Source organism: Nicotiana tabacum, chromosome 18, assembly GCF_000715075.1.
Source record: "Nicotiana tabacum cultivar K326 chromosome 18, ASM71507v2, whole genome shotgun sequence".
In the NCBI taxonomy this organism is placed as follows: Eukaryota; Viridiplantae; Streptophyta; class Magnoliopsida; order Solanales; family Solanaceae; genus Nicotiana; species Nicotiana tabacum.
Window position 1 is genome coordinate 82558182 of NC_134097.1, and position 27537 is coordinate 82585718.

Here is a 27537-nt window from a genome sequence, read left to right on the forward strand (position 1 = left end):
ACAACTGAAAGATCTTTTTGCGCTTCCATATCTTCAAATCTGAACGACATGTGGCAACAATGGTTGAGTAGCCCTGGCTATCTTATAACCTTTTACGGTATCACAAACCATTGGCGTAGTGCGCAATTCCATACATGAGTGGATGCAAAAGAACATAAGATATATGCTTCAAGCTGAATAAATGTTGCACGATAAGGAATGAATGAAGTGGAAATTTTATTTTTCCTACTAGTTCTGTAGCCTTTCGAAGATAAGTACAGACGTCTCCGTACCGATCCGCAAGACTCTACTAAACTCGCTTATGACTTGTAGCACTTATGAACCTAGAGCTCTGATACCAATTTGTCACGACCCAAAAATCCCTCCAAAGAAGTCGTGATGGCACCTAGTTTATAAACTAGGAGCCTAACATTTACTGTAATAATATGGGTATTCACTAACTTTAAATTAAATTACTCTGAACAAAATACAATTCCCAAAACTGGTAGTACAAGTCACAAGCCTTTCTAAGAGTAGTTATACAATATGATTAAATCACTGTTCCGAAGCAAAGGGAACAAATGGAAAAAAATACAATTGAAGGTGACTCTGAGGACTGCGAATGCTATAGCAGGTTTACCTTGAGTCTCCACCGCAACGAATAGCTGCCGTCGATCAAAGGCATGGATCTGTACACAAAAATGTACAGAAGTGTAGTATCAGCACAACCGACCCCATGTGCTGGTAAGTGTCTAGCCTACCACGGCGAAGTAGTGACAAGGCTAAGACCAGACACTCACATAAACCTGTGCAGTTTATAGCGTACAAAATAATATGAAGCAAATAATAATAATGGAAACGATGATCAACCAACGATATAAATAGCTGGCAACAAGAACACCAAAATTGCTTCTCAACAAATAACAAATACAAGTGCAATCAATTAATCAAGTCCTTCAAATATAAATCTTTCGCTTATAAATCCTTCAAGTAATAATCTCTAAGATAATATGTTTTTCAATAAATATATTTTGAATATATTTCCTTCAAATAGATATCTTTCATATAAGCATCTTTCGAATATAATTCTTTCGAGTAAAGGTCACCTTGTGGCACCTCATATCATAATCATAAATAATATAGGTCTCAGCCCACATTCGAAATTTGACAGCACCTCGTGCCCACATTTATGTCACAACCGCACGGACAGCTCACATGCCATTAAATAAAACCATAATATTTTCCCCGGCACCTTGTGCCCACATATTTCTGTCTCACATTGCACAACAATATTCTCATGTTACTCAGCTCATAGGTTCCATAACCCAATACAATTAAGAATGTTCAAGGAGCCTCATTCACTTAACATAAAGTAGAGTACATCTCCCAACGCAATTAGGAAATCAACAAGAAAAGATGACGTTATTATTTATTTATTTCTGAAATCATTTGATAAAGAAAATACCCTTTTCAATTACTGTACAATATCGAATGAATTAGTACCTTTAATACGAGAAATCAATTGAGTTAAAAATGTGACAATTTTTTTTGAAATTTGAAGTTTTGAACACAAACAAATAAATAAGGCGAGGCATCGTAAACACTATGGATTCGAACACAATGGGTCACAACAGTAAAGGGACCTAACTAGTTAATACACTTAAATTGTTAATAACAAGTAAACACATCAACAGTGAGTAGGAAAACAACAGTTGCACGACATCATCCTTCGTGCTTTTACTCTCGTTCTTACCAAATCAATCATATAAAGTACAGGGCATTTTCCTTCATGCTTTACCTCACATAATGATGGCACGGAATGATCCTTCGTGCATTAACATTTATATCATGGCACGGAATGACCCTTTGTGCATTAACATTTATATCATGGCACGGAATGACCCTTCGTGCTTTACACTCTTTCCTCACAAACAACAATACACGACATCACCCTTCGTGCTTTATCACTCTTCCTCACCCAAGCAACAATTACAAACAATGGGGCGAGGGAATAGACAAGGCTAAAATAGGAATCCCGGCAAGGGAACAATAAGTAAACAATTTAGATCCCGCCAAGGGGACAAAATTAATAATATAAATTTCCCGGCAATAGAACAATTGAGGCCTCTTTCTCTTTCTTTCACTTTCATTTCATAACTCACTCTAACACTTGAGCCAATGCTCCAAAGTATGCAATTATCTCGTAAACTTTCTCAATTCGTATTATAACTTGAGTCATTGCTCCTCGAAGTTCAAGAACCACAATTACTTCATTAACTTTCCCGGCAAGGGAACAATACTATCAAAACAACCATCCCAACAAGGGAACAATACTTATAAAAACAAACATCCCAACAAGGGAACAATACTATCAAAACAAACATTCCAACAAGAGAACAATAATAATAATAACACATGAAGCGCAATAAACTAAAATGGAGTCACAACAATTATAATACAAGACTCACGGACATTTTCGACCCCCAACGTATAGATACTCGTCACCATGTCTATACGTCGGACACATCACATAACAAGTAGCAAATATACTCAACTCCTATTCCCTCAAGCTAGGGTAGACCAAACACTTACCTCGAACTTCCACGGCCAACTCAAGCCTTTGCCTCGCGAATTCGTGCCCGAAATTCTCAAATCTAGTCATAAACAATTCGATTCAGTCAATAAAAATTATAAGAATTAATTACATATGAATTTCTACATTTTCCATTAAAATCCGAAATTTAACTCAAAATTTCCCGTGGGGCCCACGTCTCAGAATCCGACGAAAGTAGCAAAATATGAACACCCATTCAACCACGAGTCCAACCATACCAAAGTTATCCAATTCCGATACCATTTGGTCCTTCAAATCATCATTTTACATTTTTGAAAGGTTCCACAATTTTCTTCCCAAATTCCATCTCAAATTACGAATTAAATGATGAATTCAGTGATAGATTCATGTACTCTAACCAAATCTAAGTTAGAATCACTTACCCCGACCAATTTCTTGAAAAACCTTCGAAAAATCGCTAAAATCCGAGCTCTCTAGGTCAAAATATCAAATAAAAACCAAAAACCTCGTATTTATAGAGTACCCCTCGGATTCCGACACCGCTGACCGCACAAAAATGACCGCGGTCCGCGCAAACTCAGCGGGGTCTGCGCAGAAACGTCCGCGGTCGCGCAGGCCTTGCTCTGCAGGGATAGGCTTTAGTATTTTGGCCATAACTTTCTCTAAATACATCCAAATTGCGATATCTTTACCTTTCTGAAAACTAGACACGAAGGGCTACAACTTTCATTTTTGAATCACCTCAAAATTTCTCGCGGATCAAACGATATGAGCTTTCGAATAGGACCAGTGACCTGCAGATTCTTCCCCTGCGCGGCCGCGCGCCCAGCGCGAGAAGGAGCGCGGTCCGCGCCGCCACTGCTGCCCTCTCCATTTTTCTAAGTTCCGGGGTGTCCGTACTCGCTCAAAACTCACCCGAAACACCCCCGAGGCCCCCGGGACCTCAACCAAAAGCACTAACAAGTCTGAAAACACATCACAGACTTAGTCGAGGCCTCAAATCACATCACATATCATCAAAATCACCAATTATGCATGGATTCAAGCCTAAGAACTTGTTTAATTTTCAAATTTCACAACCGATGCCGAAACACATGAAAACTAGTCCGAATGACCTCAAGTTTTGTAGACAAGTCCAAAATGACATAACGAAGCTACAGAAACTCTCGGAATTCCATTCCGACCCTCGGATCAAAATCTTACCTATCAACCAGAATTCGCCAAAATACTAATTTCGCCAATTCAAGCCTAATTCTATACCGTACCTCCAAAACCACTTCCGATCACTCTCCTAAGTCACAAATCACCTCTCGAAGCTAACGGAACCATCAAAACTCACATCCAAACCCTCTAACACATAAGTCAACATCCGATTGACTTTTTCCAACTTAAGCCTCAAAATATTCTTTATATTTAACTCCGAATCTTCCGAAAACCAAACTCGACCTCACATGCGAGTCATAATACATATTACGAAGCTGGTCGAGATCTTAAGTCGTTGAACGAGGAGTTAATTCTTTAAACGACAAGTCGAGTCGTTACATCTTATAACATAATTCTCTTCTTGCCCTGTATTTATTAATATTAAATATTTTCTTTTGTCCTATAATAATGATGTGGGTTTATTTCTTCTATTTTTTGTTCTATTAATTTTTGTGGAGTTATGTAATCTATTCTTCTTGATGTACTTATTCTTGATGATGTCTCCGGTATCTCATTACTTGTTCGTTTTGACGTGCTTAACCTTTCTTTTACTATTTCTAAGTCTTCTTCTATATCCATTTCTTTATAACTATAATCATTGTTGTCTATAACTGATACTATTCTTTCGAACGGATTTTCTATTTTAATTTTATTTATTTTATTTTTAGTTGTTATCTTATGTTTTGTTGTTAAAACATATAGATTTTTACATCTTGCTGTGAATATCTTACTTCCTGGTGCTAGTTCTATTCCAGACATTTTCCAGTATAGCACTAATGATTTATCTATATTTTTATCATCTATTGCCACTGAATAGTTGGCACTTATTATGAATTTAAATTTTTGGTATATTAAGTTACCTCTTACTGCACTTATTATACTCTTTTCTATAGGTTGTACAATTCTATCGTCTGCCAAGTATATTTCTATAGGGGTATCTATTCCCTCTCTAAAACATGCTTTTATTAGTATCTCTGTTCCTCCTAAATGTACGTATTTTATTGGATTTTTTTGCTTTTATATCTTGTATTTCTTTATTTAATAGTTTTTTATTTAAAATTGGTATTCTTGCTTTACCTTTAATGTATTTACAGTCTATTATATGTTCTCTTTGGCTTACTACATAGTATTCTTCTTTTTGTCTTTTAAACCAATTCTTTATTGTTGATACTTCTAGTATTTTGTCTATGTTTAGATCCAATTCTTTTCCTTTTATTTGTTCAAATATGGTGGTGTCAAATATTATATTTTGTTCTGAAGATTGTTCATCTTGGTGTTCTTCTTGTTGTATGATTTGTATATCTTTTTCAGTCATAATTATCTTCGTCTGATTCTTCTATTATATTATTATTTATATCCTTTTCATTTTCTGATATCTCATATATGTTGTCTTCACTTCCTAATTCATAATCTATATACTCTATTTGTGTATATTTATCATTTTCTATCATTATTTCGGTAATTTGTTTCTTCTTTGGGTTTTTTGGTAATTTGCAATCTTTAGCTAAGTGTCCTAGCTTTCCACAATTGTAACAAGTACGTTCTGTTAGTTTTTTCTTTTTTCTATATGGTTTTTTATGTTTGTAATTTTTTACATAATATCTTCCTCTTGGTTTCTTATACTTATTTTTGGATTTATATCTTTTTCTCTTTCCTTCTTTTTTGTAATATTTATCTGTGCAGCCAAATTGGGGTGCTATTCTATTTTTGCAGCATGCCAAATTTTTTACTAATATTTTATCCATTTTGATATTTTCTTTATATTTTTCACATAATTCTATAAACCAGTTTTGTAGAAATTTTATTCGAGCTCCTAGAGTATGTGCTAGTTCTGCCTCATTCCAATTTTTTATTATTTTTGAGCTAAAAGGTTCTGGTAATTTGGTAAAATATAATTTTCTTATTTCCTTACTTTCATCCGGACAATATGTTTGTGACGACCCGAAGGGTCATCACCGTAGTTCTTCCTTGTTCTGCGCTTTCGAGGTCTTGAAAACCTCGCTTTTAGTTACCTCGATTGGCGTGCGCAGTTCGGGCGCTTAGTCGGAAAGTTTTTATGTTAGAATATGTGAATTATGTGAAACATTTGATGAATTTTGGTATAAATATGCATAATGTTGACTTCGGTCAACATTTTGGGTAAACGGACCCGGACCTGTGATTCGACGGTCCCATAGGGTCCGTAGAAAAATATGGGACTTGGGCGTGTGCCCGGAATCAAATTCTGAGGTCCCAAGCCCGAGAAATGAATTTTTGAAAGAAATGTTTTTCTGAAATTTGATAAGAAAATTTGAAATGAAAAAGGGGTTAGAAAATATAGGTATCGGGCTCGTATTTTGGTTCCGACGCCCGGTACAAGTCTTAAATATGTGTTAAGCACTATCTGTAAAGTTTGGCTAAAAACGGACGTCATATGACGTGTTTCGGACTAAAAATGGAGAATTTGAGTTATGAAAGTTGAAGAAAGAAAATCATGTGTTTGAGGCTTGATCCTATGTATATGATGTTATTTTGGTAATTTGATCGCACGAGTAAGTCCGTAAGATGTTTTTAAGGTTGTGTGCATGTTTGGTTTGGAGCCCCGAGGGCTCGGGTGAGTTTTGAATGGGGCCCGAGAGGTCTTGGACTTGAGAAAATGCAGGTTCAGGTGTTGCAGACACCAGCGCGGCCGCGGTCATTTCCACGCGGTCCGTGCTGGAGCCGCGCGGCCGCGATGCCTTTCTGTGCGGTCCGCGTGGTTGAGTCTGAGGGTTAGGGTTTCAGGTCAACCAGCGCGGCCGCACACCAAAACAGTGCGGTCCGCGCTGGAAGGGTTCAGAGAAGCCCCAATTTTTCTCCCACTCGGCGCGACCGCAACACATTTTTGTGCGGTCCGCACCAGGTCCTCAGAAAGGTATACAAATTCGGAAAATCTCAGTCATTTTTCACTTTTCAAAAATCCAAAATCTAAGAGGCGATTTTCCAAACAACTTTTTTTCTCCAAAACGATTGGTAAGTGATTTCTAACTTAATTTCTTTATTCCTTAACATCTTTTAACATAATTTCAACTTCAAGTCAAAGATTTTCATCGGTGTTTTGGGTAGAACCTAGGTTTTCTACAAATTGAGAAGTTGGACCTCAATTTGGGGTCCGATTTAAAAACAAATCATATATTTTTGACCACGTGGGTTCGGGGGTATTTTTGACCTTTTTGGGAAAAACCTTGAAAAATCTATTTTCATGCATTGGGGATGATTTATTTAGTAATTATTAATGTGATTAAGTAACTTATGACTAGATTCGAGCGGATTGGTGGTAGAATCAAGAGGTAAAGCTATACTAGAAGCGTGAGTTTAGTTTGGAGCATTCAAGGCAAGTGTTTGTTCTAACTTTGGCTTGAGGGAATAGGATTAGGATGATATTTGCTACTTGCTAATGTGGAGTACGGTGTATAGGCATGGTGACGGTTATCTATGCACCGGAGTCTAGTATGACGGTGAGTCTTGATTGCTTTTAATTCGAATAATGTGACACAAGCTCCTTGTTTATTTGATGAGTTTCATATAATGTGAACGGTTGAAGTAAAATTGTGATTGGTGTACTTTTGGAGCGTTAGCTCGAACATGAATGTGTTAGTTGAGGAAGAATGGATTTAAAAAGGAGAAGGTGTTGTGAATACTTCCTTGCCGGGATGTGTAGACTGATATATATATTCTCCCTTGTCAGGATATTTTGGGCTGTTAGTTGTACCCTTGTCGGGTTAAAGGTATTGAGTTGTTATTCTCCCCTGAAGGGGTCTACTATATGAAGTCAGATATTATGAACTATATTATGGGATCGTGTGGCACGCCGTCCACTTAAATATGATATTATGGGATCGTGTGGCACGTCGTCCACTTATATATGATATTATGGGATCGTGTGGCACGTCGTCCACTTATATATGATATTATGGGATCGTGTGGCATGTCGTCCACTTATATATGATATTATGGGATCGTGTGGCACACCGTCCACTTATATATGATATTATGGGATCGTGTGGAACGCCGTCCACTTATATATGATATTATGGGATCGTGTGGCACGCCGTCCACTTATATATGATATTATGGGATCGTGTGGTACGCCGTCCACTTAAATATAATATTATGGGATCGTGTAGCATGCCGTCCACTTATGTATATATATATATATATCATGGGAACCGGAGTCTCTTCTGCTTATTTCTGATATTTCATTTTTATCTGTTACTCCCCGATAGCATGTCCCCTCCCAGTTTTACTTTGCATTATCTTGTTATTGTTTTTTTACACTTGTTGTATATATATCTGTACAGGTTAATTGTGGTAGGTACTGTCTAGCCTCGTCACTACTTCACCGGGGTTAGGCCAGACACTTACCAGCACATGGGGTCGGTTGTGCTGATGCTACACTCTGTGCATTTTTGGTGCACAGATCAGGGAGCAGCTTAGGGACCGCAGTAGTAGGACTTCTGGGAGCTATCTTCAGTCCAGGGACTCTCGAGGTAGCCTAGCTGGCATTCGCAGGCCGAAGTCCCTTTCCATGTTTTTCGTTTGTTCATCTTGTATCAGACAAACATAATGTATTTCCTTTCAGACATTGTTTGTAGTATTCTGTAGTAGTCCGTGAGCTAGTGACACCAGACCTTGGGTAGTGATGTGTATTTAACTTCCGCACTTTTGGTTTACAGTTGCTTTAGATTTAAAGTCTTCCGCTTAAATTTGTCTCGTTTATTATATTGTTTGAAAGAAAGCAGGAAAGGTGTTTTAAATATTTGGCTTGCCTAGCTCCGATAGTAGGCGCCATCACGACACCCGATGGTGGAAAATCCGGGTCGTGACAAGTTGGTATCAGAGCACTAGGTTACTTAGGTCTCACAACTCACAGACAAGCTCAGTAGAGTCTGAGGGATCGGTACGGAGACGTCTGTATTTATCCCGCAGAGGCTACTGAGTTAGGAAAACTTCACCTTGTTCATTCTTGTCGTGCGATTCTGTTTCTCAAGTACTGATTGTCTTTCCACTCTGTTCTTTTGCAAATGACGAGGACACGTGCTTCCTCTTCTACTGCGCAACAGCCTGAGCCCCCAGCAGCAGCCCCTATTAGGGGCAGAGGGTGAGGCCGAGGCCATGCCAGAGGCCGAGGCCGGGGTTGAGCTCAGCCTCGAGTAGCATTTCTAGTGATGGAGCCTCAGGTCGATTTTGAGGAGGAGGTTCTGGCCCAGCTGTTTCAGTGGGGCCAGCTCAGGTCCCAGAGGGTTTCATAGCCACTCCAGTGCTTCAAGACGCTTTGGTCTGACTGGTAGGCTTTATGGAGGGCATTTATAGAGCGGGTTTGCTTCCCGTAGCTCCAGCCACATCTCAGGCTGGGGGAGGAGTTCAGACTCCCGATACTCGTACTCCAGAGCCGGTAGCTTCTCAGGCTCAGGTTCCAGCAGTTCAGCCAGTCGTGGCAGTTCAGCCAGTTGTGGCAGCCAAGCCAGGTATTGCGGCTCAGTCCAGCAATGGTGCGGCTATGTCCGCGGATGCTTGATCGTTTCACCAAGCTCTTGAAAACCTCATATAGTGGCACCCCCTCAGAGGATGCTCAGGATTTCATATTCAGCTGTCATGAGGTTCTACGGACTATGGGCATTATAGAGACCAATGGGGTCGACTTCGCCACTTTTCGCCTGGCAGGATCCGCCAAGACTTGGTGGAGGGATTTCTGTTTAGCCAGGCCAACAGGGTCGCCATCATTGACTTGGGATCAGTTTTCAGAGTTATTTCTGGGGAAGTTTCTTCCAGTTACTCAACGAGATGCTCTTCGCAGGCAGTTTGAGCGTCTCCAGCAGGGTTTTATGACGGTCACCCAGTATGAGACCCGGTTCATTGATCTTGCTCGTCATGCCATTGTGATACTCCCCACCGATAGAGAGAGGGTGCAGAGGTTTATTGATGGGTTGGCCCAGCCGATCCGTGTTCAGATGATCATGAGTGCCGGTAGTGAGATTTCATTTCAGGAGGCGGCAGATGGTGCCCGCCGGATAGAGATGGCACTTGCTCAGGGAGGTGGTCATGGGTCTGATAAGAGGCCCTGTCATTCTGGTAGATTCAGTGGTACCTCGTCTGGAAGTAGGGATTCTTATGGTAGAGGCCATCCTTCGAGGCCCTTTCAGTCAGCTCTCCAGGCTTCTCATGGTACACCAGGTGGTCGTGGTTCTCAGCCGCAGTACTCTGACTAGCAGCTCTTCAGTTCACCATCAGCACCTATCAGTGCACCACCACTTCGTTTTTCTCAGCAGCCGAGGGCTTGTTCTATTTGCGGCGATGTGAGTCACATTGCCAGATATTGCCCTCGAGCTTCCAGCAGATCGCAGCAGTAGGGTTCTCGCCCGATGATCCAGGCACCAGTTGCCCCACCGCCTGCCCAGCCGGCTAGAGGCGGGGGTAGAGGACATAGAGGTGGAGGTAGAGGTCTTAGAGGTGGAGCTCAGACCGCTAGAGGTAGGGGTCAGCCAGCAACATATCGCCCCAGGGATATGATTCAGGGAGGTGGGTCCCAGCCCCGTTGTTATGCTTTGCCAGCCAGGCCAGAGGCTAAGTCATCAGATGCTATAATTACAGGTACCATTCTGGTCGGTGATAGGGATGCTTCTGTGCTATTTGATCCTAGATCTACGTACTCATATATGTCGTCCTATTTTGCACCCTATTTGGTTATGCCTAGTGACTCGTTGAGTATTCCTGTTTATGTGTCAACACCGGTGGGTGATTCTATTGTGGTCGACCAAGTTCATCGTTTTTGTATCGTAGTGTTTGGGGGTCTTGAGACCCGTGTTGATTTGTTGCTTTTGGACATGGTCGACTTTGATGTTATATTGGGGATGGATTGGTTATCCCCATACCGTGCTATCTTGGATTGCCATGCCAAGACCGTAACCTTAGCCTTACTGGATTTACCCCGTTTAGAGTGGAGAGGGACTTCTGGTCATTGTACCCGCAGTGTTATCTCGTATGTGAAAGCTCGGCGTATGGTCGAGAAGGGATGTTTGGCCTACTTGGCGTATGTTCGCGATTCTAGTGCGGAGGCCCCTTCTATTGATTTTGTGCCCGTTGTTCGGGAGTTTCCTGAGGTTTTCCCTTCAGACTTGCTGGGTATGCCGCCTGACAGGGATATCGACTTTTGTATTGATTTGGCCCCGGGCACTCAGCCCATTTCTATCCCGCCATATTGTATGGCCCCGTCGGAGTTGAAAGAGTTAAAGAAACAGCTGCAGGATTTGCTTGAGAAAGGTTCCATTAGACCCAGTGTTTCACCTTGGGGTGCGCCGGTGTTGTTTGTTAAGAAAAAGGATGGTTCGATGAGAATGTGCATCGATTACCGGCAATTGAACAAGGTTACAATTAAGAATAAGTATCCACTGCCGAGGATTGATGATTTATTCGACCAGCTTCAAGGTGCGAGGGTGTTCTTGAAAATAGATTTGAGATATGGTTATCATCAACTGAGCATTAGGGCGTCTGATGTCCCCAAGACAACATTTCGCACTCGGTATGGGCACTATGAGTTTTTGGTCATGTCATTTGGATTGAAATGCCCCGGCAGTGTTCATGGAGTTGATGAACCGAGTGTTCAGACCTTATTTGGACTTGTTCGTGATAGTCTTCATTGACGATATTCTTATATACTCCCGCAGTCAGGAGGAGCATGAGCAACGCCTCAGAGTGGTCCTTCAGACCCTAAAGGATAGTCAGTGGTATGCTAAGTTCTCAAAGTGCGAGTTTTGGTTGAGTTCGGTCGCATTCCTGGGTCATGTCATATTAGCAACAGGTATTCAGGTAGACCCGGAGAAGATAGAGGCAGTCAAGAACTGGCCTCGACCAGCTTCAGCTACAGATATTCAGAGTTTCCTAGGGTTAGCAGGTTACTACCGTCGGTTCGTGGAGGGGTTTTCATCCAATGCAGCCCCTATGACCAGATTGACCCAGAAGGGTGTCCAGTTCAGGTGGTCGGACGAGTGTGAGGTGAGCTTTCAGCAGCTCAAGACGGCTCTGACTACGACACCAGTATTGGTTTTGCCCACAGGTTCAGGGCCGTATACGGTCTATTGTGATGCGTCTCGTATTGGGCTTGGTGCAGTGTTGATGCAGGTAGGCAAAGTCATTGCTTATGCTTCAAGGCAGTTGAAGATCGACGAGAAGAATTATCCGGTTCATGATCTCGAGTTGGCAGCCATTGTTCATACCTTGAAGATCTGGAGGCATTACTTATATGGCATGACAAGAGTCTTCGGTATCTGTTCAAGCAGAAAGAGTTGAATTTGAGGCAGAGGAGGTGGTTAGAGTTGCTAAAGGATTATGATGTTACTATCTTATACCACCCGGGGAAGGCCAATGTGGTGGCCGATGCATTGAGTAGGAAGTCCACCAGCATGGGTAGTCTTTCTTATATTCCAGTCAGCCAGAGATCGCTTGCTTTGGATGTTTAGGCCTTGGCCAATCGTCTTGTGAGGTTGGATATTTCTGAGCCTAGCAGAGTGTTAGCTTGCACGGTTGCTCGTTCCTCACTATTAGAGCGTATCCGCGAGCGGTAGTTTGAGGATCCCCATTTGTGTGTCTTGAGAGACACAATGCAGCGTGGAGGTGCCAAGAAAGTAACCTTAGATGATTATGGTGTATTGAGATAGCAGGGGCGAGTTTGTGTGCCCAATGTTGATGGGATTCGAGAGTTGATCTTAGCGGAGGCCCATAGTTCTTGGTATTCTATTCACCCGGGCACCGCGAAGATGTATCAAGATCTGAGGCAGCACTATTGGTGGCGTAAGATGAATAAAGACATCGTTGCGCATGTGGCTCAGTGTTTGAATTGTCATCAGGTTAAGTACGAGCATCAAAGACCCGGTGGTTTATTTCAGAGGATTGCACTTCCCGAGTGGAAGTGGGAGAGGATTACGATGGATTTCGTTACTGGACTCCCGATGACTCGGAAAAAGTTTGATGCAGTTTGGCTCATTGTTGATAGGCTGACCAAGTCAGCGCATTTTGTTCCTGTTGCAGCCACCTATTCGTCTAAAAGGTTAGCCGAGATTTATATTAGGGAGATTGTTCGCCTTCATGGGGTGCCGCTATCTATCATTTCGGATCGGGGTACGCAGTTTACCTCGCATTTCTGGAGAGCGATTCAGCGAGAGTTGGGCACCCAGGTTGAGTTGAGTACAACATTTCATCCCCAGACGGACGGTCAGTCCGAGAGGACTATTCAGATTCTTGAGGACATGCTCCGAGCCTGTGTCATTGATTTTGGAGGCTTGTGGGACAAGTTTTTGCCTTTAGCAGAGTTCGCCTACAACAACAGCTACCAGTCCAGCATTCAGATGGCTCCGTATGAGGCATTGTATGGTAGGCGATGTCGGTCTCCAGTTGGATAGATTGAGCCGGGAGAGGCTCGATTATTGGGTACGGATCTGGTTCTGGAGGCCGTGGACAAGGTCAGGATTATTCAGGATAGACTTTGTACAGCTCAGTCCAGACAGAGGAGTTATGTAGACCGCAAGGTCAGAGATGTTGCTTTCATGGTCGGTGAGCGGGTATTGCTCCGTGTATCGCCTATGAAGGGCGTGATGAGATTTGGGAAGAAGGGCAAGCTCATCCCTAGGTTCATCAGTCCATTTGAGATTCTTGATCGTGTGGGAGAGGTGGTTTATAGACTTGCATTTCCACCTAGCTTGTCAGCTGTGCATCCCGTGTTTCATGTATCTATGCTCCGGAAGTATCGCGGAGATCCATCGCACGTGTTGAATTTCAGCACTGTCCAATTGGACAAGGATCTATCATATGAGGAGGAGCCGGTGGCTATTTTAGACCGGCAGGTTCGACAGTTGAGGTCGAAGAGTTTTCCTTCGGTGCGTGTTTAGTGGAGAGGTCAGCCTCCTGAGGCATCGACCTGGGAGTCCGAGTCCGATATGCGGAGCCGTTATCCTCATTTATTTCCCGACTCAGGTACTTCTTTCTTTTGTCCGTTCGAGGATGAACGGTTGTTTTAGAGGTGGAGAATGTGACGACCCGAAGGGTCATCACCGTAGTTCTTCCTTGTTCCGCGCTTTCGAGGCCTTGAAAACCTCGCTTTTAGTTGCCTCGATTGGCTTGCGCAGTTTGGGCGCATAGCCGGAAAGTTTTTATGTTAGAATATGTGAATTATGTGAAACATTTGATGAATTTTGGTATTAATATGCATAATGTTGACTTCGGTCAATATTTTGGGTAAACGGACCCGGACCTGTGATTCGACGGTCCCGGAGGGTCCGTAGAAAAATATGGGACTTGGGCGTGTGCCCGGAATCAAATTCTGAGGTCCCAAGCCCGAGAAATGAATTTTTGAAAGAAATGTTTTTCTAAAATTTGATATGAAAATTTGAAATGAAAAAGGGGTTAGAAAATATAGGTATCGGGCTCGTATTTTGGTTCCGACGCCCGGTACAAGTCTTAAATATGTGTTAAGCACTATCTGTAAAGTTTGGCTAAAAACGGACATCATATGACGTGTTTCGGAATAAAAATGGAGAATTTGAGTTATGAAAGTTGAAGAAAGAAAATCATGTGTTTGAGGCTTGATCCTATGTATATGATGTTATTTTGGCAATTTGATCGCACGAGTAAGTTCGTAAGATGTTTTTAAGTTTGTGTGCATGTTTGGTTTGGAGCCCCGAGGGCTCGGGTGAGTTTTGAATGGGGCCCGGGAGGTCTTGGATTTAAGAAAATGCAGGTTCAGGTGTTGCAGACACCAGCGCGGCCGCGGTCATTTCCGCGCGGTCCGCGCTGGAGCCGTGCGGCCGTGATGCCTTTCTGTGCGGTCCGCGTGGCTGAGTCTGAGGGCTAGGGTTTTAGGTCAACCAGCGCGGCCGCGCACCAAAACAGTGCGGTCCGCGCTAGAAGGGTTCAGAGAAGCCCCAATTTTTCTCCCACTCGGCGCGGCCGCAACACATTTTTGTGCGGTCCGCGCCAGGTCCTCAGAAAGGTATACAAGTTCGGAAAATCTCACTCATTTTTCATTTTTCAAAAACCCAAAACCTAAGAGGCGATTTTCCAAATAACTGTTTTTCTCCAAAACGATTGGTAAGTGATTTCTAACTTAATTTCTTTATTCCTTAACATCTTTTAACATAATTTCAACTTCAAATCAAAGATTTTCATGGGGAAAATTGGGTGTTTTGGGTAGAACCTAGGTTTTCTACAAATTGAGAAGTTGGACTTCAACTTGGGGTCCGATTTAAAAACAAATCATATATTTTTGACCACGTGGGTCCGGGGGTATTTTTGACCTTTTTGGAAAAAACCTTGAAAAATCTATTTTCATGCATTTTTGATGATTCATTTAGTAATTATTAATGTGATTAAGTAACTTATGACTAGATTCGAGCGGATTGGTGGTGGAATCAAGAGGTAAAGCTATACTAGAAGCGTGAGTTTAGTTTGGAGCATTCGAGGTAAGTGTTTGTTCTAACTTTGGCTTGAGGGAATAGGATTAGGATGATATTTGCTACTTGCTAATGTGGAGTACGGTGTATAGGCATGATGACGGTTATCTATGCACCGGAGTCTAGCATGACCGTGAGTCTTGATTGCTTTTAATTCGAATAATGTGACACAAGCTCCTTGTTTATTTGATGAGTTTCATATAATGTGAACGGTTGAAGTAAAATTGTGATTGGTGTACTTTTTGAGCGTTAGCTCGAACATGAATGTGTTAGTTGAGGAAGAATGGATTTAAAAAGGAGAAGGTGTTGTGAATACTCCCTTGCCGGGATGTGTAGACTGATATATATATTCTCCCTTGTCGGGATATTTTGGGTTGTTAGCTGTACCCTTGCCGGGTTAAAGGTATTGAGTTGTTATTCTCCCCTGAAGGGGTCTACTATATGAAGTCAGATATTATGAACTATATTATGGGATCGTGTGGCACGCCGTCCACTTATATATGATATTATGGGATCGTGTGGCACGCCGTCCACTTATATATGATATTATGGGATCGTGTGGCACGCCGTCCACTTATATATGATATTATGGGATCGTGTGGCACGTCGTCCACTTATATATGATATTATGGGATCGTGTGGCACGCCGTCCACTTATATATGATATTATGGGATCGTGTGGCACGCCGTCCACTTATATATGATATTATGGGATCGTGTGGCACGCCGTCCACTTATATATGATATTATGGGATCGTGTGGCATGCCGTCCACTTATATATGATATTATGGGATCGTGTGGCACGCCGTCCACTTATATATGATATTATGGGATCGTGTGGCACGCCGTCCACTTATATATGATATTATGGGATCGTGTGGCACGCCGTCCACTTATATATGATATTATGGGATCGTGTGGCACGCCGTCCACTTATATATATATATATATATCATGGGAACCGGAGTCTCTTCTGCTTATTTCCGATATTTCATTTTTATCTGTTACTCCCCGATAGCATGTCCCCTCCCAGTTTTACTTTGTATTATCTTGTTATTGTTTTCTTGCACTTGTTGTATATATATTTGTACAGGTTAATTGTGGTAGGTACTGTCTAGCCTCGTCACTACTTCGCCGGGGTTAGGCCAGGCACTTACCAACACATGGGGTTGGTTGTGCTGATGCTACGCTCTGTGCATTTTTGGTGCACAGATCAGGGAGCAGCTTACGGACCGCAGCAGTAGGACTTCTGGGAGCTATCTTCAGTCCAGGGACTCTCGAGGTAGCCTAGCAGGCTTTCGCAGGCCGAAGTCCCTTTCCATGTTTTTCATTTGTTCATCTTGTATCAGACAAACATGATGTATTTCCTTTCAGACATTGTTTGTAGTATTTTGTAGTAGTCCGTGAGCTAGTGACACCAGACCTTGGGTAGTGATGTGTATTTAACTTCCGCACTTTTGGTTTTCAGTTGCTTTAGATTTAAAGTCTTCCGCTTAAATTTTGTCTCGTTTATTATATTGTTTGAAAGAAAGCAGGAAAGGTGTTTTAAATATTTGGCTTGCCTAGCTCCGATAGTAGGCGCCATCACGACACCCGATGGTGGGAAATCCGGTTCGTGACAATGTTCTTTTATAATAATAGTTTCTAAATGCACAAGTATATTCGTCTATATAACACATATTACATATTGCTAATTTTGTCACTAAATTTCTATTTATAGTCTTTTCTTTATTTTGTTCTTCTACTTCTGTTGTCATACTACTAAATTCATTTCTTATTGCTATTCCATATTTATTCAATATATCTGTAACTGTTGTTGCTGCTGTACCATCATGTTTTTTATTACTTCTTAATGTATCTAAGCTTTCACTTGTTAAATTTTGTAACCATAGTTTTACTGTTCCTATGAGTGTTCTTTCTATATATCCTGGTGTTTCAGCTATTACTATTTTATTATCTATTAGTTGTTTTGAGATATATCCTATCCACAATTAGATTGTTTTATTTTTATCCCATAATGTTTTGTTCCTATCATATGAATCATAACTTACTCTGTAATAGGTTGAGTTTAGTTGTCTTGGATTTTTTTTATCCCTGATGTGCTTGGTTTATCCTCGGTCATATCTCCTGTATTTCTTTCTGGATTTGTTTTTATCTTTTCTATTTTTTCTATAAGTTCTGTGTACGTCTCACTTGTTTCTGAATAGTCTTCTCCTAGATCTTTGTCGTTATCACTTTGGTCATTTATTTCGTTTATGCTTATATTTGGTGGATTATTCTGTACCTCTTACAACTGTAATTTAAATTTTTCTATCTCATTTGTCAGTCTTAGCTCTTGTTCTTCTTCTTTACGTTTTTCTTTTTCTTTTAGTTTATTTGTATATAACTGTTTTAGCATTTCTAATTCTTTTTCTAATTCTATTATTTTAGTGTTCTTTACTTCCTCTATCTATTGTATTTTTTCTTTAGCTTGCTGTTGTATTTCTTTAATTTCTCGTTTTCTATCTATTTCTTCGTTTTCTTTTGTTATTCTAACCATTGCGGTTAAACTATCTTCTAGTTTTACCGTTTCTTTTCCTAACATTAAGTTTAGGTTATTTCCTATTTTTTTGTATCTTCTTCCTAAGTTGGAAAATATTATTGTTATTTTTAATCCTTCTAGATTTTAATATGTTTTTTCTTCTAGTGCAAACTCTTCTTTATTCGTCTTTTATTCTTAAGATAGCAAATATATTTATATTCTGTTTTAGATATTGTATCAATTAATCCAGATAGCTTAGTTTTGTCTATTTTTGTAATACTTAGATATTCATATTCTAGGTATAGTTTCTTTAATTTCTTTCTTATTTTCCTTGATTTTTTAGTTATTTTAATCTGCATATTTTCTTCCTCTGATTTACAAACTATATATAGAAAACTTTAAATTACTCTTTACATACTTAAATGACTCTTACTATTCACAATTATCTTTTCATGAACGACCTTTACTGTTCATGAATATGACTCGTACTATATGAATGACTCTTACTATTCACAAATGACTCTTCATGAACGACCTTTACTGTTCATGGATATGACTTGTACTATTTACTTTATGACTTTTTACATTGTCTATTTGCAATAGCTGTCTTCTTCTTTTGTCTTTAGGCTGATATCTTCATTCCAGTTGTACTTCTGGTACATGATTATCTTCTCCGTTGCATTTTGAACATATATGATCGGGGTATTTGTGCCCTACTAATTTGCATTATCTTGTCAATAATTCATTGGAAATAAATTCTTTCTTTAGTGCTCTTGTAGTTGGTTGTATCTCTGGTTTTAGTAATGATAAAATCCATTTTTGGACTTCATCCATATCTCCTTGTCGTAGTTCTCTTGAATTCGCATATATCATTAGTTGATCTCTTGAGTAGTAGCTCCAGATAGCATTTTCTTGTAAATAATTGTTGGCTAGCTCTTGGATGATAGTTTCTATTCCAATTATTCTTTTGTTGGCGTAAAAACCTGGTATCTCAATTTTTGGTATTTCTGGTTGTTATTCTATTTCTTCTGGTATTATCATATCTCGTGTCAATCATATTTTTACAACCTGTATAATAGGTTTTATTTCATCGTATAGTATCTCAGCTGGTGCTGTGTAGAATTTTATAAAAAATAGGTTTCCTTTTGTAATTCTTTTAAATGTAATAAATGCTTTATATAGCTCTGGTATTCCATTTATCTCTTCCCCGTCATAGGTATATACCGTGCTAAGTAATCCGTAATTGTAACATGTTTTTATTAAACTGGCTCTAGTTTTTGGCTGTGCAATAAGCCTATTATATCCTTGGAGTTTTTGGGTTATATAGTCTTGTGTTGGATCTGTCGTAGTAGTTGCTCTGGGGTTAAGGTTAAGAAATATTTGAATTTTGTATAAATTTTCAATATAGGTCTAGGTAATATAGTTGTATATTTTTTTATTTTGGTGTAGGTTGTTGGCATAGGTTGAGGTTTGTGGTGTCGTAGCTATTGTTTCTTTTGGCCTTTTCGGAGTAATTGGTTTATCAAATATATTATTTAAATTGACATTGGTATGTGGCTTCTTGTTAACTTGTTTACTTGTACCTGCAACTGTATATAAACAAACTTTGTTATGGATTTTTTGGAGTTTCCCAACGTCTCCTTCTAACTCTGGAAGTTTTGAGTCTTCCGATCGACTTAACTCCGCATCTTTATAGTCATGCTGATGACTTGGCTGGCTTTTCTCTAGCTATTGTAATATTTTTCCCATACCATCCATCTGTAAAGATAGAGTAGTAAGGATTGCAAATAAATCTTTTGTTTCTTGGCTTTCATCAGTTTGGGTACCTTTGTCTTGATAAGTAGTCTGCAATAACATTTTTGTCAGTCCTTATTACTTCAATTGTAAATGTAAAATTTTGTATATTTAATACAAGCCTTCTTATTTCCTTTGTAGTTACTGAATCTTGTACTTTCCGTGTTATCCACCATTTTACTTGTGTATTATCTGTTCTTACAATAAACTTGTAATAAACGATATATGGCTCAAATGCTAACAAACATTTATATAATCCAAATAATTCTTTCCTATTTATCTCCCATTTTAATTGTGGTTCCGTGTATGATCCTGAATAATATCTACAATGGTGTTCAATTTTTTCATTATCATATTTATATTTTAGAACTCCTCCATAGCTGTGGTCACTAGAATCAGTTTCTACTATGTATATGAACTGTCTTTTTTCATCTGGAAAATATAGTTTTGGTAATTTTTTACACATATTTTTTATCTTCTTTATATGTATTTTATCTTTTTCATCAAAATGGTATTCTACATCCTTTTTTTAATTTTTTCTGTAGTGGTTTTAAGTTTTCTGCTAATTTAGGGATATATTCCCTTACTTGGTTAACTAATCCTAAAAATGATTGTAACTTCTTTTTCGTATCAAGTATTTCGTTTAAGTTAATTATTTTTGTACTATATGAGTTTGCATTTTTATTCCATTTTTATCTATTTGTATACCTAAGAATTCTATTTGATTTTTCATTACTTCTGCTTTCTTTTTACTTAAACTAATTCCTGATATTTCAACAATGTGTATGAATTTTTCTAGTAGTTTTATATGTTCGTTCTCTGTTCTAGAATATAACAGTATATCATCTATATATATTATACAATTTTCTAATTGGTTAAAGTAGTTATCCATAAAATGTTGGTATCTACCTGGTGCATTTTCATATCCAAATGGTAATACGTTCCATTCGTAAAATCCTTGTGGTACTGTGAATATAAAAGTTTAGTTAGACATGATTATGAATAAACTTACCTAATCTTGTAACTCATTTGAATGTTCCATAGTTGTTAAAGAGACTTGTTTATCACTCAGATATTTCTTATATCTGAGTTATAAGAAATTTCTACAATGTGTATGAATTTTTAAAAATATCAAAACGGAGTAAATATGCCGGAGTTATGAAAATAGTAAAATACAGCATAACTGAGTACAAATATGAAGTCAAAACAGTGAGGAATAGTAGTAAAAATCACATAAGGGTCCAAAACAGTTGGCACGAGGCCCAAATATGGCATTCAACCCAAAACATGATAATACTTTCCAAAACACAATGATATCAAACAATTATCAATCAAATACGAGGTTTAATAGTCATACGAGACGGACTAAGTCACAATCTGCAATGGTGCACGACCCCACACTCATCATCTAGCGTGTGCTTCACCTCAAAGTAGCACAACAATGTGAAATTCGGGGTTTCATACCGTCACGACAAATATTTACAATCATTACTTACCTCAAACCGGTCCAAACTCTAGCCCGCGATGCTTTTGCCTCTCGAATCGGCCACCAAATGCCTAAATCTAACCAAAATTAGTATATTATCATCAATATATGCTAAAGGAAGAAAGCCTAGGCAAAAATAATTAAATTACCTCAAGAATCTCGAAATTGCTCAAACCCAACCCCCGTGCCCAGGTCTCGAAATCCTACCAAAGTCTTAAAATCCGACAACCCATTCAATTACGAGAGTATCCATACTAGTTTCACTTAATTCCGACTTCGAATCGGCTTTCAAATCCCAAAAATTCAGTTTATGAAGTTCCACAATTTTTCCCAAATTTACATCCCAAATCTCTACTCAAATGATGAATCCAACGTTATAATCATATCTTTTAGCCAAAGTTGATTTATAATCACTTACCCCGATGGTTTTCTTGAAAATCCCTCAAACAATCACCAAAGCCCGAGCTCTCTAGGTCAAAATATGAAATAAAACCCTAAATCTCGTACTTATAGTGCACCTTTCGGATCCCCATCCCGCTGACCGCAGTAAATCCACTACTACAGTGGAAAATGTTGACTGCAGTGACATGCTTTGGTATTTTGGCCATAACATTCTCTAAAGATGTCCAAATTGTGATTTCTTTAGCTTTCTGAAAACTAGAAACGAATGGCTGCAACGTTTGTTTTTAAATCATCTCAAAATTCCTTGTAGATCGAAAGATATAGTCTTCCGAAGTCAGACCAGTAAACCTGCGGATTCTTCCTCACTGCGGAACGCGGACCATTTTCTGTCCCAGTGGTAAAACCACCGCCCCACCTATAAATTTAAGCACCAGAACCAATGCCTGAGTCTCGGTAATGCCCAAACTCGCTTAAAACTCACCCGAAACACACCCAAGGCCCTCGAGACCTCAACCAAACATACCAACACCTCCCATAACATCATTAAAACTTAGTCGAGCCTTCGAATCACTCAAAACAACACCAAAAAATCAAATCAACTTCGGATTCAAGCTTAAGAACTTAGGAACTTTTAAATTCCACAAACGATGACGAAACTGACCAATTCAACTCCGAATGACCTGAAATTTTGCACATACATCACAAATGACACTACAGACCTACTCCTATTTCCGGAATTTTTCCGACCCAGATATCAAAATTTTCACTACCAACCGAAAAGCGCCAAAATTCCAATTTCGCCAATTCAAGCCTAAATCTACCTCGTGCCTCCAAATTACGTTCCAAACATGCTCCTAAGTCCCAAATCATCCAAAGGAGCTAATCTAATCATAAAAATTCAAATCTGAGATCGAGTACTAAAAGTCAAAGGCTTGGTCAAACCTCTCAAATTTAAGCCTTAAGCTGAAAACCATTCTTCCATATCTGTTCTGTTCCACCTGTAAACCAAAACCGACGATTTACATATGCCATAATATGTCATACGAGGCTAGTCATGCCTGATAATTGACGAGCGAAATGCATGCTCAAAACGACCGGTCGGGTTGTTACATCCTCTCCCACTTAAGCATACGTTCGTCCTCGAACGTGTCCAAAGTTGTTCCAAAAATTATCAAATCACTGTGTAACCTTACCATGCACATACCCGGGGGTGATCCCACATCACCCAATATCACATAGGTTTGATAACAAATGCAATTGAAATTTCACAGTCCAACCTAGCCCATAAACCTTAGAACCACATTTCCACTTCTGAAATCTTCTACAAGATCAGAATTTCACATCTATACTCTGAATAAGCCCAAACATGCTGTAACAAACCATACCTGCAACCTTAGATGCAATTACATGATATACCGCATAACTCAAACTCTCGTAGCGATAACTTTTGATCATATCAGTTGCTCAGAACAACCGAATATCGATAATAAACCCCTTATCAAATAAAGCCTCATTCCAACACTTCTGTATACTGCCACTGATAAATGAAACACGTAGAAAGTCATAACCAATCCTCAGATCACCATTCGTGAAGTCACTTCTCCTTTGGCAAGGACCATAGAAATTTTTTGAGCCGAACATCGATATTATCCTTCCAACACGCTGAAACCGAATCTGTTTGTATTAATTCTAGATCCCAATGATCTTATCTAATCCAACACAACTACTCTGGTGACATGGCACATCAGCACAATCTAAAGTCACAACTCTTGCAATCCGCGCTCCAATAAGCAACAATCCGAATGTACTCAAATCATGAAAAATGACTCAAATGAGAGAGTAGTACCATAATCTCTCCAGTACCACTACACACAGTGTTGAGAACTCGACACACGTGGTAGAACCAGAACACATGAATCTAACCCGCAGGATCATACCTCCGCATAGCTTCTTTCCAATGCGTGACCTCATCCAAACGCTGGTCCACATGAAATACCTCAAGTTACTATGCTCAAATCGACAACCACGCGCAATTTGATATCTAGAACCAAAAGCAAATCATCATAACCACGGCGAAGCAATTGACATAACATTACACAAACCGAGAGGAAACAACCGATACGTCATCTGCCAAGCAATACCCAATACTCTTCCTGCTCGAATTCCACTAAGAGACCCCAACAAAACAACAACACATGTGCCTATAACCAACAAATCTCAATGCCTCACAACACGGGAAGGTAACTCATAGATCTCCCTAGATCACTAATAAGCTCAATAAAAATCGAATCAACACATCCCTCAACAATACAACCTGGAGTCAACCAAGCCGACTCGAGTTAGAATACATATCCAGATTGGCCTACCACTAAACCCATTATTAAGGAGTCCCTAAAACTGTTCCTTCATCTCCTTTAACTCTGCCGGTGCCATACGATACAGTGCCCGGTACCAAATCAATACTGAAATCAATAACCCTGTCCGGTGACATGACCGGCAGTACGAAACACATCCGGAGAATCCCTCACCACCAAAACTAAATCAATGGTGGGAGTCTTTGCACTGACATCCATCACGAAGGCCAAATAAGAAAGGCAACCCTTCCCAGCCATCCGCTGGTTCTTAAAAATTGACACCACCCTACTAGGAACATAATCCGTCGAACCTCGCCACTCAATCCGTGTTATTCCCGGCATAGCCAACGTCACCATCCTAGAGCAACAGCCCAGAATAGCACGACATGGAGACAACTAGTCTATGCCCAATATCACATCAAAATCTATCATACTAAGCAACAAGGATCCACTCGGGTCTCCAACCTCCAATAGTTACCACACAAGACCGATATACACGGCCCATAACAATGACCTAACCTGTTTATGAGAACTCCCAGCCTCCAAATCCATATAGCACATGAATTACCATATCCGATCCCAACTCCACATTCCGAATATACACACACCTCTAATACCCAATCATCCCATGAAAGGTACTCCTATAATTCTTCTGTGCCACCAAGCAAACTTGAATATTAGCAGTCGATCAAACAAGAGAGTACAACAATACTAATGAAGTATCCTCAACTCAAACACATTGCCCTTTCTAAAACTTATACTCTCATCAAGCCATACCTGTTAGTAATATTATTTACATAGTCATCAAAAACTATCCATGCTACCTAAGAATTTATGCCCCCTTCCTTTCAGAATTGAACCGTGACCTTACACATGCAAATTTCAACCCTACACAACATACCGCATATACCATACCATCCTATGATAAATATGAAAACTTCATAATCCACTCCGAGCCACAATACCTACGTACTCAACTAGCGAAGAACTTTCCATTGATTCCATCTACAAGGAAATCACTATACATTCCATGATCCTCACGCTCGTAGAAAATATAAATCTCTAACTATGGTAGAAACCATCAATAACTATCCGAATTTCATTTACACAAAACTAAACCGTCAGGATTAGATCTTCTCACACCAACCAAGCTACGCAGGCCACTAAAACCCAAGAGCATTGCCGCGAAACACCTGTAGAATCTCATTACCTCGTAAGCACCCAAAAAACTAGTCATATCCTTACCATGCCAATCCGGCCTACTACCAAACCATCCCATCTATCCAAGTTCCTTCTGATTTACCTTCAACTTGATGCTTCTTCTTGCTATAACACCACAATTCCTCAACCCAGACTCACCATAAGAGACCCAAGCATAAAGCCACACCGTCTAAGGCTCATAAGCCGCCGGATACTCTCTTAAATATTACCAAATGCACTACATTCAAAATACCTACCCTGAAGTGACTCCCTGCGAACCCCAAAGCCATTACCTTGACCTTCATAATACTGATATATAGAATCCCATAATGATATAGAAACACCACGAGTCTTGACACCCTCCAATGCAAAGCTCAGTTTCTAGCCAAATATACAACTTGAAGATCTCCAATTATTACTTGTAAGATCTTGAACCCACTAGAACCATTCTTGAGAGTCATCCACTCTACTCAAACTGCCATTAGATTGATCAAACGGACCGAATGACCTGTGCTCCAATAGCATTTCGACACCGCAGAATGTAACCTTACCTTAATGCAACCAAGAAACACCATGTTCTATGCACCGTACATCCTTTACCAATAATGACTCAAGCCATTCCGTGGTTTATATACACCCATAAAGCATAACATAACCTATATTGAAATTTCCTTTACTCGAGCCATCCTCGGTCTCAACCTCCGAAAGCCATAACTAATTCACCAGTATGCCTTCAACTGGAACCAACATAGCACATAACTGTGCAATCAACTAATCAATAGTAGACTCCCCCACTTGGCGCAAAGCCATAGACCAAAACACACAATAACTCATAATGCATATGCTCTAATACTCCCATAATACCATAGTGAGATTAAACTTAATCCTTTATAAAGCTCGTGCAACACAGACCATCTAGTACTTCAAATCTTCTGCAAATCTCGCATTCACCCTCGTAACAGTCAAGTCCACTTTCTTAAGCGACCCCAAATTCAATTTGCATACATATATTTCACTGGTAAAAGAGATCTTCCAGCAAACAACATAAGGCTCATACGAACTTCAGAACACTCAGAAGGAGATAACACACCTGCTTCGCCTCAAACTAATAGCTCTTCAAACCCTTCCACTGTCATAAAAATTACACAATTACTTAATCTTCCTGAGTCTGAACTCATATCATAACATGAAATCTACTCCACTCCCCAACTAGAAAACATGAAAAGATTCATCACACTCCCATAACTCGGGGCTATACATCAAATCAAGATGGAAATCAAGTATCAAATAGTTCTTTCTTCCCCCAAGCAGACCCTTCTCGTCTCATTCAAATCATATGAACACATCTCGCAGTCACATCGATCGTTGACTTCGCGGTATCAGAATCATCGGAGATTACGAAGGTTCGAGGTATCACATAAGCATCATCCTCGAGAGTTTCCTGTTGTTTCGATCCGATCAAGGCCGGCGACTGTGGTTGCAATTTCCTTTGATTTTGGTCCCTTTGTTGATGTTAGTGCCGATACAGGTATCACCTCATCAATTGCAAACATCTCTTTGGCTGCTGGTTGTTTGCCATACACCGTTTTGATTCCTTCTGGTGTTGGGAATTTCAAGACTTGATGAAGCGTCGAAGGTACCACCCTCACATTATGGATCCAAGGTCTCTCGAGCAGCGCGTTGTATCTCATATCACCTTTGATTACAAGGAAATTTGTTTCCTAGATAGTTTCGACCACATTTACTGGCAACATGATTTCCATTTTGGTGGTTTCACTTGCCATGTTAAAACCGTTAAGCACTCGAGTTGCATGCACGATTTGATCCTGAAGGCCGAGCTGCTCTACGACCCTCAATCAAATAATGTTTGTCGAGCTACCTGGATCAACCAACACACATTTAACTTGAATTTTATTCATAAGGATAGATATTACTAGTGCGTCGTTGTGAGGCTGTTCGATTCCTTCTGCATCCTCATCGTTGAAAGATAAGGTATCCTCTAGTAAGTAATACCGAGTATGTTTCTCCCTTGTGATTGTCACTTTGACGTGTTTGAATATCGGGCCTTGAGGAACATTGACCCCACCAACGATCATATGAATCACGTGTTGCGGTTCTTCCTGTTCATTTTTCCTGTTTGTGTCCCTGTCTGTGAAGTGATTTTTAGCTCGGTCACTCAAGAACTCTCGAAGGTGACCCTCATTGAATAAATGAGCTATCTCCCCCCTAACTATTTGTAGTCTTTGGTCCTGTGACCATGGGTTCTATGGTACTTACACATTTGATTTTGATTCCTTTGAGCTGGATCGGTCTATAGGAGTCTGGGCCACCTAGTATCCTTAATTCGTCCAATGGCTGACACAATACCTAAAGCAACGATACTGAAGTTGTATTCCGACAACTGTGGCGCTACTTTAGGTTCAACATGTTTATCGAAGCCACTCTTACTCATGATCCCTCAGGAATTTTGACCTCGATCATTTCTTCGATCATTTCGAACGAGATTACATCCCAGTTCATTGTTTCTATGATCTACGCTATATGGTTGGTACCGATCTCTGTT